Raw genomic sequence first — 17,410 nt, forward strand, 5'->3', positions numbered from 1 at the left:
TTGCATTGGCCTCTAATACTCAACTGTTTGACAGTTTGGCCATTGCCCTCTGAGAGCTTTAGTTGTGAATGAAACAGCATATACACAAGTATAAATAAAATGTAAAGCATGCGATGGCCAGGAATCGAACCGGGTCAACTGCTTGGAAGGCAGCTATGCTTACCACTATACCACCATCGCAAAGACTCATGTTCTTGCAGTGCCGTGTCGCAAATCGGCGCCTGTAATTGATATCTAAAGTTCCATGCACACGGAACATGGTTTGAGAATCATTATAGAAACGTGTTTTTTTGCACAGTTTCGCTGGTGGCATTTCTTGTCCGATTTGCATCATTCAGGGGTCCGTCCGCCCCCCCCCCCTCGTGTGATTCTTGCTGTTGCTTTTGGTATTCCGGCGTGTATTTTTCTCCGGATTTTTGGTCAAAGTTGCAATTTTTCCTATATTTTAGAGTGGCGGGATTTCAGTTACACTTCCAGAGTTTGCGCATGAAGTCTTTGTTGTTGTGTTACTTTTAATGGCGGGTGGCCGCCAACTGAAAAGGTGCATTTACCGCCACCTACTGTATTTGTACGTCTTCAAAGTATGTGTTTTTTACGCTATACCGTATTTAAAAAAAAAAAACAAATAAAAGAAGGGAGAGTGACAAATAAAAACAAAGAGAGAGGAGGGAGAGATAGAGAAAGGACTTTGAAGGTCTGAAGGACGGGTCGAACGAACGCAGATAATAAATTACCCTCATGAGGGATTAATAAAAAGGAAGCTTACCACAAAGACTTTCCCATACCGGGAGTTGAACCCGGGCCACCTGGGTGAAAACCAGGAATCCTAACCGCTAGACCATATGGGAAACAATTGCTTGTTCTATTGGTCGATTTACAGAGCCACTTCCATGATTATGTGTTTCGTACTTCTGAGGGCAATCGTGGTCTTTTAGAAAGCAGCGTCATCAGATCCACGTTGCAAAGATCACATACACTGCTTGGTTAGAACCGGTCAAGCTGATGAGGCTTTCAACAGTGCAACTGGTACCGTGGCCGAGTGGTCTAAGGCGCTGGATTAAGGCTCCAGTCTCTTCGGAGGCGTGGGTTCAAATCCCACCGCTGCCAGTTCTCATGCCAAGCGTCGAGAGCAAGGAAGTTAGCAGGCTGTGTGATGTCTTCCGTTTGAGTTTAGCTATTATGAAATATATTTTCTAAATTTGGCCCTGGTCATAAACCAACCAGGGATTCTTTACTTCCTCCAAATGGCCTGCCAGCAGGGGCCCGTACGGGAACAACATAAACCACGTTGTTGGCAGGATCCGAAACCTAGGAGTAGTTTTGAGGCCCAAGCGCATAGTTGTAAAGTTCAGAGGGATGGCAATGTCAATCAAGAGTCTGCAGTTGAATACTTATTTACTTTGCAAAGATCGATCGATCGATTGATCGATCGCTCGAAAGAAAGAAATCAAAAGCCATAGGCTTAAAAATGGGGCACTGGCAAAGTAAACAAAATCCCATCACACACTTGAGCAGAAGAAGCCATTACTCTCGGGATTTAAATCTACGTGGGGAGACCCCAAAATAACTCTTTGGCCTCATTAGTCATCCCTGTCAAGGCGTTGCTGAATAATCTGATGTGTTATAAACATCGTGAACTTAGGCTAAAATGCTATGTTGCACCTTACCACCGAAGTACGCTTGTAGTTTGGGAATTTTGTTCACTGACAATTGCCAGAAAACCTTTTTGATTTTGAAAATAGAGCTTATTTGAGCATTTCCTCTACATCGACACACAGCGCCATAGGACCGGACTACTCGGGCTGACTCTGTGGCGCAACGGTAGCGCGTCTGACTCCAGATCAGAAGGTTGCGTGTTCAAATCACGTCAGGGTCATGTACTTTATTGATTCTTGTTATAGTGGGTGACCAGCATTCACTCATTCATGTTTTGGGGCTGTTTCATACCTGTCACTCCGCAATGATGCGACCTGCCAAGAGGATCTGTTCAAATGCACGTCATTTGCATTGGCCTCTAATACTCAACTGTTTGACAGTTTGGCCATTGCCCTCTGAGAGCTTTAGTTGTGAATGAAACAGCATATGCACAAATATAAATCAAATGTAAAGCATGCGATGGCCGCGAATTGAACCCGGGTCAACTGCTTGGAAGGCAGCTATGCTTACCACTATACCACCATCGCAAAGACTCAAGGGCTTGCAGTGCCGTGTCGCAAATCGGCGCCTGTAATTGATATGCACACGGAACATGGTTTGAGAATCATTATAGAAACGTGTTTTTTTGCACAGTTTCGCTGGTCGCATTTCTTGTCCGATTTGCATCATTCAGGGGTCCGTCCGCCCCCCCCCTCGTGTGATTCTTGCTGTTGCTTTTGGTATTCCGGCGTGTATTTTTCTCCGGATTTTTGGTCAAAGTTGCAATTTTTCCTATATTTTAGAGTGGCGGGATTTCAGTTACACTTCCAGAGTTTGCGCATGAAGTCTTTGTTGTTGTGTTACTTTTAATGGCGGGTGGCCGCCAACTGAAAAGGTGCATTTACCGCCACCTACTGTATTTGTACGTCTTCAAAGTATGTGTTTTTTACGCTATACCGTATTTAAAAAAAAAAAAACAAATAAAAGAAGGGAGAGTGACAAATAAAAACAAAGAGAGAGGAGGGAGAGATAGAGAAAGGACTTTGAAGGTCTGAAGGACGGGTCGAACGAACGCAGATAATAAATTACCCTCATGAGGGATTAATAAAAAGGAAGCTTACCACAAAGACTTTCCCATACCGGGAGTTGAACCCGGGCTACCTGGGTGAAAACCAGGAATCCTAACCGCTAGACCATATGGGAAACAATTGCTGGTTCTGTTGGTCGATTTACGGAGCCACTTCCGTGATTATGTGTTTCGTACTTCTGAGGGCAATCGTGGTCTCTTACAAGCAGCGTCATCAGATCCACGTTGCAAAGATCACATACACTGCTTGGTTAGAACCGGTCAACTTGATGAGGCTTTCAACAGTGCAACAGGTAGCGTGGTCGAGTGGTCTAAGGCGCTGGATTAAGGCTCCAATCTCTTCGGAGGCGTGGGTTCAAATCCCACCGCTGCCAGTTCTCACGCCAAGCGTCGAGAGCAAGGAAGTTAGCAGGCTGTGTGATGTCTTCCGTTTGAGTTTAGCTATTATGAAATATATTTTCTAAATTTGGCCCTGGTCATAAACCAACCAGGGATTCTTTACTTCCTCCAAATGGCCTGCCAGCAGGGGCCCGTACGGGAACAACATAAACCACGTTGTTGGCAGGATCCGAAACCTAGGAGTAGTTTTGAGGCCCAAGCGCATAGTTGTAAAGTTCAGAGGGATGGCAATGTCAATCAAGAGTCTGCAGTTGAATACTTATTTACTTTGCAAAGATCGATCGATCGATTGATCGATCGCTCGAAAGAAAGAAATCAAAAGCCATAGGCTTAAAAATGGGGCACTGGCAAAGTAAACAAAATCCCATCACACACTTGAGCAGAAGAAGCCATTACTCTCGGGATTTAAATCTACGTGGGGAGACCCCAAAATAACTCTTTGGCCTCATTAGTCATCCCTGTCAAGGCGTTGCTGAATAATCTGATGTGTTATAAACATCGTGAACTTAGGCTAAAATGCTATGTTGCACCTTACCACCGAAGTACGCTTGTAGTTTGGGAATTTTGTTCACTGACAATTGCCAGAAAACCTTTTTGATTTTGAAAATAGAGCTTATTTGAGCATTTCCTCTACATCGACACACAGCGCCATAGGACCGGACTACTCGGGCTGACTCTGTGGCGCAACGGTAGCGCGTCTGACTCCAGATCAGAAGGTTGCGTGTTCAAATCACGTCAGGGTCATGTACTTTATTGATTCTTGTTATAGTGGGTGACCAGCATTCACTCATTCATGTTTTGGGGCTGTTTCATACCTGTCACTCCGCAATGATGCGACCTGCCAAGAGGATTAGTTCAAATGCACGTCATTTGCATTGGCCTCTAATACTCAACTGTTTGACAGTTTGGCCATTGCCCTCTGAGAGCTTTAGTTGTGAATGAAACAGCATATGCACAAATATAAATCAAATGTAAAGCATGCGATGGCCGCGAATTGAACCCGGGTCAACTGCTTGGAAGGCAGCTATGCTTACCACTATACCACCATCGCAAAGACTCAAGGGCTTGCAGTGCCGTGTCGCAAATCGGCGCCTGTAATTGATATGCACACGGAACATGGTTTGAGAATCATTATAGAAACGTGTTTTTTTGCACAGTTTCGCTGGTCGCATTTCTTGTCCGATTTGCATCATTCAGGGGTCCGTCCGCCCCCCCCCTCGTGTGATTCTTGCTGTTGCTTTTGGTATTCCGGCGTGTATTTTTCTCCGGATTTTTGGTCAAAGTTGCAATTTTTCCTATATTTTAGAGTGGCGGGATTTCAGTTACACTTCCAGAGTTTGCGCATGAAGTCTTTGTTGTTGTGTTACTTTTAATGGCGGGTGGCCGCCAACTGAAAAGGTGCATTTACCGCCACCTACTGTATTTGTACGTCTTCAAAGTATGTGTTTTTTACGCTATACCGTATTTAAAAAAAAAAAAAACAAATAAAAGAAGGGAGAGTGACAAATAAAAACAAAGAGAGAGGAGGGAGAGATAGAGAAAGGACTTTGAAGGTCTGAAGGACGGGTCGAACGAACGCAGATAATAAATTACCCTCATGAGGGATTAATAAAAAGGAAGCTTACCACAAAGACTTTCCCATACCGGGAGTTGAACCCGGGCTACCTGGGTGAAAACCAGGAATCCTAACCGCTAGACCATATGGGAAACAATTGCTGGTTCTGTTGGTCGATTTACGGAGCCACTTCCGTGATTATGTGTTTCGTACTTCTGAGGGCAATCGTGGTCTCTTACAAGCAGCGTCATCAGATCCACGTTGCAAAGATCACATACACTGCTTGGTTAGAACCGGTCAACTTGATGAGGCTTTCAACAGTGCAACAGGTAGCGTGGTCGAGTGGTCTAAGGCGCTGGATTAAGGCTCCAATCTCTTCGGAGGCGTGGGTTCAAATCCCACCGCTGCCAGTTCTCACGCCAAGCGTCGAGAGCAAGGAAGTTAGCAGGCTGTGTGATGTCTTCCGTTTGAGTTTAGCTATTATGAAATATATTTTCTAAATTTGGCCCTGGTCATAAACCAACCAGGGATTCTTTACTTCCTCCAAATGGCCTGCCAGCAGGGGCCCGTACGGGAACAACATAAACCACGTTGTTGGCAGGATCCGAAACCTAGGAGTAGTTTTGAGGCCCAAGCGCATAGTTGTAAAGTTCAGAGGGATGGCAATGTCAATCAAGAGTCTGCAGTTGAATACTTATTTACTTTGCAAAGATCGATCGATCGATTGATCGATCGCTCGAAAGAAAGAAATCAAAAGCCATAGGCTTAAAAATGGGGCACTGGCAAAGTAAACAAAATCCCATCACACACTTGAGCAGAAGAAGCCATTACTCTCGGGATTTAAATCTACGTGGGGAGACCCCAAAATAACTCTTTGGCCTCATTAGTCATCCCTGTCAAGGCGTTGCTGAATAATCTGATGTGTTATAAACATCGTGAACTTAGGCTAAAATGCTATGTTGCACCTTACCACCGAAGTACGCTTGTAGTTTGGGAATTTTGTTCACTGACAATTGCCAGAAAACCTTTTTGATTTTGAAAATAGAGCTTATTTGAGCGTTTCCTCTACATCGACACAGAGCGCCATAGGACCGGACTACTCGGGCTGACTCTGTGGCGCAACGGTAGCGCGTCTGACTCCAGATCAGAAGGTTGCGTGTTCAAATCACGTCAGGGTCATGTACTTTATTGATTCTTGTTATAGTGGGTGACCAGCATTCACTCATTCATGTTTTGGGGCTGTTTCATACCTGTCACTCCGCAATGATGCGACCTGCCAAGAGGATTAGTTCAAATGCACGTCATTTGCATTGGCCTCTAATACTCAACTGTTTGACAGTTTGGCCATTGCCCTCTGAGAGCTTTAGTTGTGAATGAAACAGCATATGCACAAGTATAAATCAAATGTAAAGCATGCGATGGCCGCGAATCGAACCCAGGTCAACTGCTTGGAAGGCAGCTATGCTTACCACTATACCACCATCGCAAAGACTCAAGGGCTTGCAGTGCCGTGTCGCAAATCGGCGCCTGTAATTGATATGCACACGGAACATGGTTTGAGAATCATTATAGAAACGTGTTTTTTTGCACAGTTTCGCTGGTCGCATTTCTTGTCCGATTTGCATCATTCAGGGGTCCGTCCGCCCCCCCCCCCCCCCCCCCCCCCCCTCGTGTGATTCTTGCTGTTGCTTTTGGTATTCCGGCGTGTATTTTTCTCCGGATTTTTGGTCAAAGTTGCAATTTTTCCTATATTTTAGAGTGGCGGGATTTCAGTTACACTTCCAGAGTTTGCGCATGAAGTCTTTGTTGTTGTGTTACTTTTAATGGCGGGTGGCCGCCAACTGAAAAGGTGCATTTACCGCCACCTACTGTATTTGTACTTCTTCAAAGTATGTGTTTTTTACGCTATACCGTATTTAAAAAAAAACAAATAAAAGAAGGGAGAGTGACAAATAAAAACAAAGAGAGAGGAGGGAGAGATAGAGAAAGGACTTTGAAGGTCTGAAGGACGGGTCGAACGAACGCAGATAATAAATTACCCTCATGAGGGATTAATAAAAAGGAAGCTTACCACAAAGACTTTCCCATACCGGGAGTTGAACCCGGGCCACCTGGGTGAAAACCAGGAATCCTAACCGCTAGACCATATGGGAAACAATTGCTAGTTCTATTGGTCGATTTACCGAGCCACTTCCGTGATTATGTGTTTCGAACTTCTGAGGGCAATCGTGGTCTCTTACAAGCAGCGTCATCAGATCCACGTTGCAAAGATCACATACACTGCTTGGTTAGAACCGGTCAAGCTGATGAGGCTTTCAACAGTGCAACAGATAGCGTGGTCGAGTGGTCTAAGGTGCTGGATTAAGGCTCCAGTCTCTTCCGAGGCGTGGGTTCAAATCCCACCGCTGCCAGTTCTCACGCCAAACGTCGAGAGCAAGGAAGTTAGCAGGCTGTGTGATGTCTTCCGTTTGAGTTTAGCTATCATGAAATATATTTTCTAAATTTGGCCCTGGTCATAAACCAACCAGGGATTCTTTACTTCCTCCAAATGGCCTGCCAGCAGGGGCCCGTACGGGAACAACATAAACCACGTTGTTGGCAGGATCCGAAACCTAGGAGTAGTTTTGAGGCCCAAGCGCATAGTTGTAAAGTTCAGAGGGATGGCAATGTCAATCAAGAGTCTGCAGTTGAATACTTATTTACTTTGCAAAGATCGATCGATCGATTGATCGATCGCTCGAAAGAAAGAAATCAAAAGCCATAGGCTTAAAAATGGGGCACTGGCAAAGTAAACAAAATCCCATCACACACTTGAGCAGAAGAAGCCATTACTCTCGGCATTTAAATCTACGTGGGGAGACCCCAAAATAACTCTTTGGCCTCATTAGTCATCCCTGTCAAGGCGTTGCTGAATAATCTGATGTGTTATAAACATCGTGAACTTAGGCTAAAATGCTATGTTGCACCTTACCACCGAAGTACGCTTGTAGTTTGGGAATTTTGTTCACTGACAATTGCCAGAAAACCTTTTTGATTTTGAAAATAGAGCTTATTTGAGCATTTCCTCTACATCGACACACAGCGCCATAGGACTGGACTACTCGGGCTGACTCTGTGGCGCAACGGTAGCGCGTCTGACTCCAGATCAGAAGGTTGCGTGTTCAAATCACGTCAGGGTCATGTACTTTATTGATTCTTGTTATAGTGGGTGACCAGCATTCACTCATTCATGTTTTGGGGCTGTTTCATACCTGTCACTCCGCAATGAAGCGACCTGCCAAGAGGATTAGTTCAAATGCACGTCATTTGCATTGGCCTCTAATACTCAACCGTTTGACAGTTTGGCCATTGCCCTCTGAGAGCTTTAGTTGTGAATGAAACTGCATATACACAAGTATAAATCAAATGTAAAGCATGCGATGGCCGGGTATCGAACCCGGGTCAACTGCTTGGAAGGCAGCTATGCTTACCACTATACCATCATCGCAAAGACTCAGTTGCAGTGCCGTGTCGCAAATCGGCGCCTGTAATTGATATCTAAAGTTCCATGCACACGGAACATGGTTTGAGAATCATTATAGAAACGTGTTTTTTTGCACAGTTTCGCTGGTCGCATTTCTTGTCCGATTTGCATCATTCAGGGGTCCGTCCGCCCCCCCCCCCCCCTCGTGTGATTCTTGCTGTTGCTTTTGGTATTCCGGCGTGTATTTTTCTCCGGATTTTTGGTCAAAGTTGCAATTTTTCCTATATTTTAGAGTGGCGGGATTTCAGTTACACTTCCAGAGTTTGCGCATGAAGTCTTTGTTGTTGTGTTACTTTTAATGGCGGGTGGCCGCCAACTGAAAAGGTGCATTTACCGCCACCTACTGTATTTGTACGTCTTCAAAGTATGTGTTTTTTACGCTATACCGTATTTAAAAAAAAAAAAACAAATAACAGAAGGGAGAGTGACAAATAAAAACAAAGAGAGAGGAGGGAGAGATAGAGAAAGGACTTTGAAGGTCTGAAGGACGGGTCGAACGAACGCAGATAATAAATTACCCTCATGAGGGATTAATAAAAAGGAAGCTTACCACAAAGACTTTCCCATACCGGGAGTTGAACCCGGGCTACCTGGGTGAAAACCAGGAATCCTAACCGCTAGACCATATGGGAAACAATTGCTGGTTCTGTTGGTCGATTTACCGAGCCACTTCCGTGATTATGTGTTTCGTACTTCTGAGGGCAATCGTGGTCTCTTACAAGCAGCGTCATCAGATCCACGTTGCAAAGATCACATACACTGCTTGGTTAGAACCGGTCAACTTGATGAGGCTTTCAACAGTGCAACAGATAGCGTGGTCGAGTGGTCTAAGGCGCTGGATTAAGGCTCCAATCTCTTCGGAGGCGTGGGTTCAAATCCCACCGCTGCCAGTTCTCACGCCAAGCGTCGAGAGCAAGGAAGTTAGCAGGCTGTGTGATGTCTTCCGTTTGAGTTTAGCTATTATGAAATATATTTTCTAAATTTGGCCCTGGTCATAAACCAACCAGGGATTCTTTACTTCCTCCAAATGGCCTGCCAGCAGGGGCCCGTACGGGAACAACATAAACCACGTTGTTGGCAGGATCCGAAACCTAGGAGTAGTTTTGAGGCCCAAGCGCATAGTTGTAAAGTTCAGAGGGATGGCAATGTCAATCAAGAGTCTGCAGTTGAATACTTATTTACTTTGCAAAGATCGATCGATCGATTGATCGATCGCTCGAAAGAAAGAAATCAAAAGCCATAGGCTTAAAAATGGGGCACTGGCAAAGTAAACAAAATCCCATCACACACTTGAGCAGAAGAAGCCATTACTCTCGGGATTTAAATCTACGTGGGGAGACCCCAAAATAACTCTTTGGCCTCATTAGTCATCCCTGTCAAGGCGTTGCTGAATAATCTGATGTGTTATAAACATCGTGAACTTAGGCTAAAATGCTATGTTGCACCTTACCACCGAAGTACGCTTGTAGTTTGGGAATTTTGTTCACTGACAATTGCCAGAAAACCTTTTTGATTTTGAAAATAGAGCTTATTTGAGCATTTCCTCTACATCGACACACAGCGCCATAGGACCGGACTACTCGGGCTGACTCTGTGGCGCAACGGTAGCGCGTCTGACTCCAGATCAGAAGGTTGCGTGTTCAAATCACGTCAGGGTCATGTACTTTATTGATTCTTGTTATAGTGGGTGACCAGCATTCACTCATTCATGTTTTGGGGCTGTTTCATACCTGTCACTCCGCAATGATGCGACCTGCCAAGAGGATTAGTTCAAATGCACGTCATTTGCATTGGCCTCTAATACTCAACTGTTTGACAGTTTGGCCATTGCCCTCTGAGAGCTTTAGTTGTGAATGAAACAGCATATGCACAAATATAAATCAAATGTAAAGCATGCGATGGCCGCGAATTGAACCCGGGTCAACTGCTTGGAAGGCAGCTATGCTTACCACTATACCACCATCGCAAAGACTCAAGGGCTTGCAGTGCCGTGTCGCAAATCGGCGCCTGTAATTGATATCTAAAGTTCCATGCACACGGAACATGGTTTGAGAATCATTATAGAAACGTGTTTTTTTGCACAGTTTCGCTGGTCGCATTTCTTGTCCGATTTGCATCATTCAGGGGTCCGTCCGCCCCCCCCCTCGTGTGATTCTTGCTGTTGCTTTTGGTATTCCGGCGTGTATTTTTCTCCGGATTTTTGGTCAAAGTTGCAATTTTTCCTATATTTTAGAGTGGCGGGATTTCAGTTACACTTCCAGAGTTTGCGCATGAAGTCTTTGTTGTTGTGTTACTTTTAATGGCGGGTGGCCGCCAACTGAAAAGGTGCATTTACCGCCACCTACTGTATTTGTACGTCTTCAAAGTATGTGTTTTTTACGCTATACCGTATTTAAAAAAAAAAAAACAAATAAAAGAAGGGAGAGTGACAAATAAAAACAAAGAGAGAGGAGGGAGAGATAGAGAAAGGACTTTGAAGGTCTGAAGGACGGGTCGAACGAACGCAGATAATAAATTACCCTCATGAGGGATTAATAAAAAGGAAGCTTACCACAAAGACTTTCCCATACCGGGAGTTGAACCCGGGCTACCTGGGTGAAAACCAGGAATCCTAACCGCTAGACCATATGGGAAACAATTGCTGGTTCTGTTGGTCGATTTACGGAGCCACTTCCGTGATTATGTGTTTCGTACTTCTGAGGGCAATCGTGGTCTCTTACAAGCAGCGTCATCAGATCCACGTTGCAAAGATCACATACACTGCTTGGTTAGAACCGGTCAACTTGATGAGGCTTTCAACAGTGCAACAGGTAGCGTGGTCGAGTGGTCTAAGGCGCTGGATTAAGGCTCCAATCTCTTCGGAGGCGTGGGTTCAAATCCCACCGCTGCCAGTTCTCACGCCAAGCGTCGAGAGCAAGGAAGTTAGCAGGCTGTGTGATGTCTTCCGTTTGAGTTTAGCTATTATGAAATATATTTTCTAAATTTGGCCCTGGTCATAAACCAACCAGGGATTCTTTACTTCCTCCAAATGGCCTGCCAGCAGGGGCCCGTACGGGAACAACATAAACCACGTTGTTGGCAGGATCCGAAACCTAGGAGTAGTTTTGAGGCCCAAGCGCATAGTTGTAAAGTTCAGAGGGATGGCAATGTCAATCAAGAGTCTGCAGTTGAATACTTATTTACTTTGCAAAGATCGATCGATCGATTGATCGATCGCTCGAAAGAAAGAAATCAAAAGCCATAGGCTTAAAAATGGGGCACTGGCAAAGTAAACAAAATCCCATCACACACTTGAGCAGAAGAAGCCATTACTCTCGGGATTTAAATCTACGTGGGGAGACCCCAAAATAACTCTTTGGCCTCATTAGTCATCCCTGTCAAGGCGTTGCTGAATAATCTGATGTGTTATAAACATCGTGAACTTAGGCTAAAATGCTATGTTGCACCTTACCACCGAAGTACGCTTGTAGTTTGGGAATTTTGTTCACTGACAATTGCCAGAAAACCTTTTTGATTTTGAAAATAGAGCTTATTTGAGCATTTCCTCTACATCGACACACAGCGCCATAGGACCGGACTACTCGGGCTGACTCTGTGGCGCAACGGTAGCGCGTCTGACTCCAGATCAGAAGGTTGCGTGTTCAAATCACGTCAGGGTCATGTACTTTATTGATTCTTGTTATAGTGGGTGACCAGCATTCACTCATTCATGTTTTGGGGCTGTTTCATACCTGTCACTCCGCAATGATGCGACCTGCCAAGAGGATTAGTTCAAATGCACGTCATTTGCATTGGCCTCTAATACTCAACTGTTTGACAGTTTGGCCATTGCCCTCTGAGAGCTTTAGTTGTGAATGAAACAGCATATGCACAAATATAAATCAAATGTAAAGCATGCGATGGCCGCGAATTGAACCCGGGTCAACTGCTTGGAAGGCAGCTATGCTTACCACTATACCACCATCGCAAAGACTCAAGGGCTTGCAGTGCCGTGTCGCAAATCGGCGCCTGTAATTGATATGCACACGGAACATGGTTTGAGAATCATTATAGAAACGTGTTTTTTTGCACAGTTTCGCTGGTCGCATTTCTTGTCCGATTTGCATCATTCAGGGGTCCGTCCGCCCCCCCCCTCGTGTGATTCTTGCTGTTGCTTTTGGTATTCCGGCGTGTATTTTTCTCCGGATTTTTGGTCAAAGTTGCAATTTTTCCTATATTTTAGAGTGGCGGGATTTCAGTTACACTTCCAGAGTTTGCGCATGAAGTCTTTGTTGTTGTGTTACTTTTAATGGCGGGTGGCCGCCAACTGAAAAGGTGCATTTACCGCCACCTACTGTATTTGTACGTCTTCAAAGTATGTGTTTTTTACGCTATACCGTATTTAAAAAAAAAAAAAACAAATAAAAGAAGGGAGAGTGACAAATAAAAACAAAGAGAGAGGAGGGAGAGATAGAGAAAGGACTTTGAAGGTCTGAAGGACGGGTCGAACGAACGCAGATAATAAATTACCCTCATGAGGGATTAATAAAAAGGAAGCTTACCACAAAGACTTTCCCATACCGGGAGTTGAACCCGGGCCACCTGGGTGAAAACCAGGAATCCTAACCGCTAGACCATATGGGAAACAATTGCTGTTTTTATTGGTCGATTTACCGAGCCACTTCCGTGATTATGTGTTTCGAACTTCTGAGGGCAATCGTGGTCTCTTAGAAAGCAGCGTCATCAGATCCACGTTGCAAAGATCACATACACTGCTTGGTTAGAACCGGTCAAGCTGATGAGGCTTTCAACAGTGCAACAGGTAGCGTGGCCGAGTGGTCTAAGGCGCTGGATTAAGGCTCCAGTCTCTTCGGAGGCGTGGGTTCAAATCCCACCGCTGCCAGTTCTCACGCCAAGCGTCGAGAGCAAGGAAGTTAGCAGGCTGTGTGATGTCTTCCGTTTGAGTTTAGCTATCATGAAATATATTTTCTAAATTTGGCCCTGGTCATAAACCAACCAGGGATTCTTTACTTCCTCCAAATGGCCTGCCAGCAGGGGCCCGTACGGGAACAACATAAACCACGTTGTTGGCAGGATCCGAAACCTAGGAGTAGTTTTGAGGCCCAAGCGCATAGTTGTAAAGTTCAGAGGGATGGCAATGTCAATCAAGAGTCTGCAGTTGAATACTTATTTACTTTGCAAAGATCGATCGATCGATTGATCGATCGCTCGAAAGAAAGAAATCAAAAGCCATAGGCTTAAAAATGGGGCACTGGCAAAGTAAACAAAATCCCATCACACACTTGAGCAGAAGAAGCCATTACTCTCGGCATTTAAATCTACGTGGGGAGACCCCAAAATAACTCTTTGGCCTCATTAGTCATCCCTGTCAAGGCGTTGCTGAATAATCTGATGTGTTATAAACATCGTGAACTTAGGCTAAAATGCTATGTTGCACCTTACCACCGAAGTACGCTTGTAGTTTGGGAATTTTGTTCACTGACAATTGCCAGAAAACCTTTTTGATTTTGAAAATAGCTTTTTTGAGCGTTTCCTCTACAACGACACACAGCGCCGTAGGACCGGACTCCTCCGGCTGACTCTGTGGCGCAACGGTAGCGCGTCTGACTCCAGATCTGAAGGTTGCCTGTTCAAATCACATCAGGGTCATGTACTTTATTGATTCTTGTTATAGTGGGTGACCAGCATTCACTCATTCATGTTTTGGGGCTGTTTCATACCTGTCACTCCGCAATGATGCGACCTGCCAAGAGGATTAGTTCAAATGCACGTCATTTGTATTGGCCTCTAATACTCAACTGTTTGACAGTTTGGCCATTGCCCTCTGAGAGCTTTAGTTGTGAATGAAACTGCATATACACAAGTATAAATCAAAAGTAAAGCATGCGATGCATGCGGGAATCAAACCCGGGTCAACTGCTTGGAAGGCAGCTATGCTTACCACTATACCACCATCGCAAAGACTCAAGGGCTTGCAGTGCCGTGTCGCAAATCGGCGCCTGTAATTGATATCTAAAGTTCCATGCACACGGAACATGGTTTGAGAATCATTATAGAAACGTGTTTTTTTGCACAGTTTCGCTGGTCGCATTTCTTGTCCGATTTGCATCATTCAGGGGTCCGTCCGCCCCCCCCCTCGTGTGATTCTTGCTGTTGCTTTTGGTATTCCGGCGTGTATTTTTCTCCGGAATTTTGGTCAAAGTTGCAATTTTTCCTATATTTTAGAGTGGCGGGATTTCAGTTACACTTCCAGAGTTTGCGCATGAAGTCTTTGTTGTTGTGTTACTTTTAATGGCGGGTGGCCGCCAACTGAAAAGGTGCATTTACCGCCACCTACTGTATTTGTACGTCTTCAAAGTATGTGTTTTTTACGCTATACCGTATTTAAAAAAAAAAAACAAATAAAAGAAGGGAGAGTGACAAATAAAAACAAAGAGAGAGGAGGGAGAGCTAGAGAAAGGACTTTGAAGGTCTGAAGGACGGGTCGAACGAACGCAGATAATAAATTACCCTCATGAGGGATTAATAAAAAGGAAGCTTACCACAAAGACTTTCCCATACCGGGAGTTGAACCCGGGCCACCTGGGTGAAAACCAGGAATCCTAACCGCTAGACCATATGGGAAACAATTGCTGGTTCTATTGGTCGATTTACCCAGCCACTTCCGTGATTATGTGTTTCGAACTTCTGAGGGCAATCGTGGTCTCTTAGAAAGCAGCGTCATCAGATCCACGTTGCAAAGATCACATACACTGCTTGGTTAGAACCGGTCAAGCTGATGAGGCTTTCAACAGTGCAACAGGTAGCGTGGCCGAGTGGTCTAAGGCGCTGGATTAAGGCTCCAGTCTCTTCGGAGGCGTGGGTTCAAATCCCACCGCTGCCAGTTCTCACGCCAAGCGTCGAGAGCAAGGAAGTTAGCAGGCTGTGTGATGTCTTCCGTTTGAGTTTAGCTATCATGAAATATATTTTCTAAATTTGGCCCTGGTCATAAACCAACCAGGGATTCTTTACTTCCTCCAAATGGCCTGCCAGCAGGGGCCCGTACGGGAACAACATAAACCACGTTGTTGGCAGGATCCGAAACCTAGGAGTAGTTTTGAGGCCCAAGCGCATAGTTGTAAAGTTCAGAGGGATGGCAATGTCAATCAAGAGTCTGCAGTTGAATACTTATTTACTTTGCAAAGATCGATCGATCGATTGATCGATCGCTCGAAAGAAAGAAATCAAAAGCCATAGGCTTAAAAATGGGGCACTGGCAAAGTAAACAAAATCCCATCACACACTTGAGCAGAAGAAGCCATTACTCTCGGCATTTAAATCTACGTGGGGAGACCCCAAAATAACTCTTTGGCCTCATTAGTCATCCCTGTCAAGGCGTTGCTGAATAATCTGATGTGTTATAAACATCGTGAACTTAGGCTAAAATGCTATGTTGCACCTTACCACCGAAGTACGCTTGTAGTTTGGGAATTTTGTTCACTGACAATTGCCAGAAAACCTTTTTGATTTTGAAAATAGCTTTTTTGAGCGTTTCCTCTACAACGACACACAGCGCCGTAGGACCGGACTCCTCGGGCTGACTCTGTGGCGCAACGGTAGCGCGTCTGACTCCAGATCTGAAGGTTGCGTGTTCAAATCACATCAGGGTCATGTACTTTATTGATTCTTGTTATAGTGGGTGACCAGCATTCACTCATTCATGTTTTGGGGCTGTTTCATACCTGTCAATCCGCAATGATGCGACCTGCCAAGAGGATTAGTTCAAATGCACGTCATTTGTATTGGCCTCTAATACTCAACTGTTTGACAGTTTGGCCATTGCCCTCTGAGAGCTTTAGTTGTGAATGAAACTGCATATACACAAGTATAAATCAAAAGTAAAGCATGCGATGCATGCGGGAATCAAACCCGGGTCAACTGCTTGGAAGGCAGCTATGCTTACCACTATACCACCATCGCAAAGACTCAAGGGCTTGCAGTGCCGTGTCGCAAATCGGCGCCTGTAATTGATATCTAAAGTTCCATGCACACGGAACATGGTTTGAGAATCATTATAGAAACGTGTTTTTTTGCACAGTTTCGCTGGTCGCATTTCTTGTCCGATTTGCATCATTCAGGGGTCCGTCCGCCCCCCCCCTCGTGTGATTCTTGCTGTTGCTTTTGGTATTCCGGCGTGTATTTTTCTCCGGATTTTTGGTCAAAGTTGCAATTTTTCCTATATTTTAGAGTGGCGGGATTTCAGTTACACTTCCAGAGTTTGCGCATGAAGTCTTTGTTGTTGTGTTACTTTTAATGGCGGGTGGCCGCCAACTGAAAAGGTGCATTTACCGCCACCTACTGTATTTGTACGTCTTCAAAGTATGTGTTTTTTACGCTATACCGTATTTAAAAAAAAAAACAAATAAAAGAAGGGAGAGTGACAAATAAAAACAAAGAGAGAGGAGGGAGAGCTAGAGAAAGGACTTTGAAGGTCTGAAGGACGGGTCGAACGAACGCAGATAATAAATTACCCTCATGAGGGATTAATAAAAGGGAAGCTTACCACAAAGACTTTCCCATACCGGGAGTTGAACCCGGGCCACCTGGGTGAAATCCAGGAATCCTAACCGCTAGACCATATGGGAAACAATTGCTGGTTCTATTGGTCGATTTACCCAGCCACTTCCGTGATTATGTGTTTCGAACTTCTGAGGGCAATCGTGGTCTCTTAAAAAGCAGCGTCATCAGATCCACGTTGCAAAGATCACATACACTGCTTGGTTAGAACCGGTCAAGCTGATGAGGCTTTCAACAGTGCAACAGGTAGGGTGGTCGAGTGGTCTAAGGCGCTGGATTAAGGCTCCAGTCTCTTCGGAGGCGTGGGTTCAAATCCCACCGCTGCCAGTTCTCACGCCAAGCGTCGAGAGCAAGGAAGTTAGCAGGCTGTGTGATGTCTTCCGTTTGAGTTTAGCTATCATGAAATATATTTTCTAAATTTGGCCCTGGTCATAAACCAACCAGGGATTCTTTACTTCCTCCAAATGGCCTGCCAGCAGGGGCCCGTACGGGAACAACATAAGCCATGTTGTTGGCAGGATCCGAAACCTAGGAGTAGTTTTGAGGCCCAAGCGCATAGTTGTAAAGTTCAGAGGGAAGGCAATGTTAATCAAGAGTCTGCAGTTGAATACTTATTTACTTTGCAAAGATCGATCGATTGATTGATCGATCGCTC

General features: G+C 44.9%; 30 non-coding genes across 30 annotated transcripts; 16 read left to right on the forward strand and 14 right to left on the reverse strand.

The window, feature by feature from the left end:
* Positions 1-776: 776 nt before the first annotated feature.
* trnae-uuc (transfer RNA glutamic acid (anticodon UUC)) lies at positions 777-848 on the reverse strand. Its single transcript has one exon. It is a non-coding gene; the product is annotated as a tRNA-Glu (tRNA).
* A 177-nt stretch (positions 849-1,025) lies between these two features.
* On the forward strand, positions 1,026-1,107 carry trnal-aag (transfer RNA leucine (anticodon AAG)). Its single transcript has one exon. It is a non-coding gene; the product is annotated as a tRNA-Leu (tRNA).
* Positions 1,108-1,804: 697 nt separating this feature from the next.
* Positions 1,805-1,876, forward strand: trnaw-cca (transfer RNA tryptophan (anticodon CCA)). Its single transcript has one exon. It is a non-coding gene; the product is annotated as a tRNA-Trp (tRNA).
* Positions 1,877-2,111: 235 nt separating this feature from the next.
* On the reverse strand, positions 2,112-2,183 carry trnag-ucc (transfer RNA glycine (anticodon UCC)). Its single transcript has one exon. It is a non-coding gene; the product is annotated as a tRNA-Gly (tRNA).
* A 583-nt stretch (positions 2,184-2,766) lies between these two features.
* On the reverse strand, positions 2,767-2,838 carry trnae-uuc (transfer RNA glutamic acid (anticodon UUC)). The gene has a single exon. It is a non-coding gene; the product is annotated as a tRNA-Glu (tRNA).
* Positions 2,839-3,014: 176 nt separating this feature from the next.
* Positions 3,015-3,096, forward strand: trnal-aag (transfer RNA leucine (anticodon AAG)). Its single transcript has one exon. It is a non-coding gene; the product is annotated as a tRNA-Leu (tRNA).
* Positions 3,097-3,793: 697 nt separating this feature from the next.
* On the forward strand, positions 3,794-3,865 carry trnaw-cca (transfer RNA tryptophan (anticodon CCA)). Its single transcript has one exon. It is a non-coding gene; the product is annotated as a tRNA-Trp (tRNA).
* Positions 3,866-4,100: 235 nt separating this feature from the next.
* On the reverse strand, positions 4,101-4,172 carry trnag-ucc (transfer RNA glycine (anticodon UCC)). The gene has a single exon. It is a non-coding gene; the product is annotated as a tRNA-Gly (tRNA).
* A 584-nt stretch (positions 4,173-4,756) lies between these two features.
* On the reverse strand, positions 4,757-4,828 carry trnae-uuc (transfer RNA glutamic acid (anticodon UUC)). The gene has a single exon. It is a non-coding gene; the product is annotated as a tRNA-Glu (tRNA).
* A 176-nt stretch (positions 4,829-5,004) lies between these two features.
* trnal-aag (transfer RNA leucine (anticodon AAG)) lies at positions 5,005-5,086 on the forward strand. Its single transcript has one exon. It is a non-coding gene; the product is annotated as a tRNA-Leu (tRNA).
* Positions 5,087-5,783: 697 nt separating this feature from the next.
* Positions 5,784-5,855, forward strand: trnaw-cca (transfer RNA tryptophan (anticodon CCA)). Its single transcript has one exon. It is a non-coding gene; the product is annotated as a tRNA-Trp (tRNA).
* A 902-nt stretch (positions 5,856-6,757) lies between these two features.
* trnae-uuc (transfer RNA glutamic acid (anticodon UUC)) lies at positions 6,758-6,829 on the reverse strand. Its single transcript has one exon. It is a non-coding gene; the product is annotated as a tRNA-Glu (tRNA).
* A 176-nt stretch (positions 6,830-7,005) lies between these two features.
* Positions 7,006-7,087, forward strand: trnal-aag (transfer RNA leucine (anticodon AAG)). Its single transcript has one exon. It is a non-coding gene; the product is annotated as a tRNA-Leu (tRNA).
* A 697-nt stretch (positions 7,088-7,784) lies between these two features.
* On the forward strand, positions 7,785-7,856 carry trnaw-cca (transfer RNA tryptophan (anticodon CCA)). The gene has a single exon. It is a non-coding gene; the product is annotated as a tRNA-Trp (tRNA).
* A 235-nt stretch (positions 7,857-8,091) lies between these two features.
* Positions 8,092-8,163, reverse strand: trnag-ucc (transfer RNA glycine (anticodon UCC)). The gene has a single exon. It is a non-coding gene; the product is annotated as a tRNA-Gly (tRNA).
* Positions 8,164-8,759: 596 nt separating this feature from the next.
* On the reverse strand, positions 8,760-8,831 carry trnae-uuc (transfer RNA glutamic acid (anticodon UUC)). The gene has a single exon. It is a non-coding gene; the product is annotated as a tRNA-Glu (tRNA).
* Positions 8,832-9,007: 176 nt separating this feature from the next.
* Positions 9,008-9,089, forward strand: trnal-aag (transfer RNA leucine (anticodon AAG)). The gene has a single exon. It is a non-coding gene; the product is annotated as a tRNA-Leu (tRNA).
* Positions 9,090-9,786: 697 nt separating this feature from the next.
* trnaw-cca (transfer RNA tryptophan (anticodon CCA)) lies at positions 9,787-9,858 on the forward strand. Its single transcript has one exon. It is a non-coding gene; the product is annotated as a tRNA-Trp (tRNA).
* A 235-nt stretch (positions 9,859-10,093) lies between these two features.
* trnag-ucc (transfer RNA glycine (anticodon UCC)) lies at positions 10,094-10,165 on the reverse strand. Its single transcript has one exon. It is a non-coding gene; the product is annotated as a tRNA-Gly (tRNA).
* Positions 10,166-10,760: 595 nt separating this feature from the next.
* trnae-uuc (transfer RNA glutamic acid (anticodon UUC)) lies at positions 10,761-10,832 on the reverse strand. The gene has a single exon. It is a non-coding gene; the product is annotated as a tRNA-Glu (tRNA).
* A 176-nt stretch (positions 10,833-11,008) lies between these two features.
* Positions 11,009-11,090, forward strand: trnal-aag (transfer RNA leucine (anticodon AAG)). The gene has a single exon. It is a non-coding gene; the product is annotated as a tRNA-Leu (tRNA).
* Positions 11,091-11,787: 697 nt separating this feature from the next.
* trnaw-cca (transfer RNA tryptophan (anticodon CCA)) lies at positions 11,788-11,859 on the forward strand. The gene has a single exon. It is a non-coding gene; the product is annotated as a tRNA-Trp (tRNA).
* A 235-nt stretch (positions 11,860-12,094) lies between these two features.
* Positions 12,095-12,166, reverse strand: trnag-ucc (transfer RNA glycine (anticodon UCC)). The gene has a single exon. It is a non-coding gene; the product is annotated as a tRNA-Gly (tRNA).
* A 584-nt stretch (positions 12,167-12,750) lies between these two features.
* Positions 12,751-12,822, reverse strand: trnae-uuc (transfer RNA glutamic acid (anticodon UUC)). Its single transcript has one exon. It is a non-coding gene; the product is annotated as a tRNA-Glu (tRNA).
* Positions 12,823-12,999: 177 nt separating this feature from the next.
* On the forward strand, positions 13,000-13,081 carry trnal-aag (transfer RNA leucine (anticodon AAG)). The gene has a single exon. It is a non-coding gene; the product is annotated as a tRNA-Leu (tRNA).
* A 1,670-nt stretch (positions 13,082-14,751) lies between these two features.
* Positions 14,752-14,823, reverse strand: trnae-uuc (transfer RNA glutamic acid (anticodon UUC)). Its single transcript has one exon. It is a non-coding gene; the product is annotated as a tRNA-Glu (tRNA).
* Positions 14,824-15,000: 177 nt separating this feature from the next.
* On the forward strand, positions 15,001-15,082 carry trnal-aag (transfer RNA leucine (anticodon AAG)). Its single transcript has one exon. It is a non-coding gene; the product is annotated as a tRNA-Leu (tRNA).
* A 695-nt stretch (positions 15,083-15,777) lies between these two features.
* Positions 15,778-15,849, forward strand: trnaw-cca (transfer RNA tryptophan (anticodon CCA)). The gene has a single exon. It is a non-coding gene; the product is annotated as a tRNA-Trp (tRNA).
* A 902-nt stretch (positions 15,850-16,751) lies between these two features.
* trnae-uuc (transfer RNA glutamic acid (anticodon UUC)) lies at positions 16,752-16,823 on the reverse strand. The gene has a single exon. It is a non-coding gene; the product is annotated as a tRNA-Glu (tRNA).
* Positions 16,824-17,000: 177 nt separating this feature from the next.
* Positions 17,001-17,082, forward strand: trnal-aag (transfer RNA leucine (anticodon AAG)). Its single transcript has one exon. It is a non-coding gene; the product is annotated as a tRNA-Leu (tRNA).
* Positions 17,083-17,410: the final 328 nt, after the last annotated feature.

This window comes from Eucyclogobius newberryi, unplaced genomic scaffold (assembly GCF_026437365.1).
Source record: "Eucyclogobius newberryi isolate DKJ021-1_F unplaced genomic scaffold, fEucNew1.0.hap1 SCAF_11, whole genome shotgun sequence".
Lineage (NCBI taxonomy): Eukaryota > Metazoa > Chordata > Actinopteri > Gobiiformes > Gobiidae > Eucyclogobius > Eucyclogobius newberryi.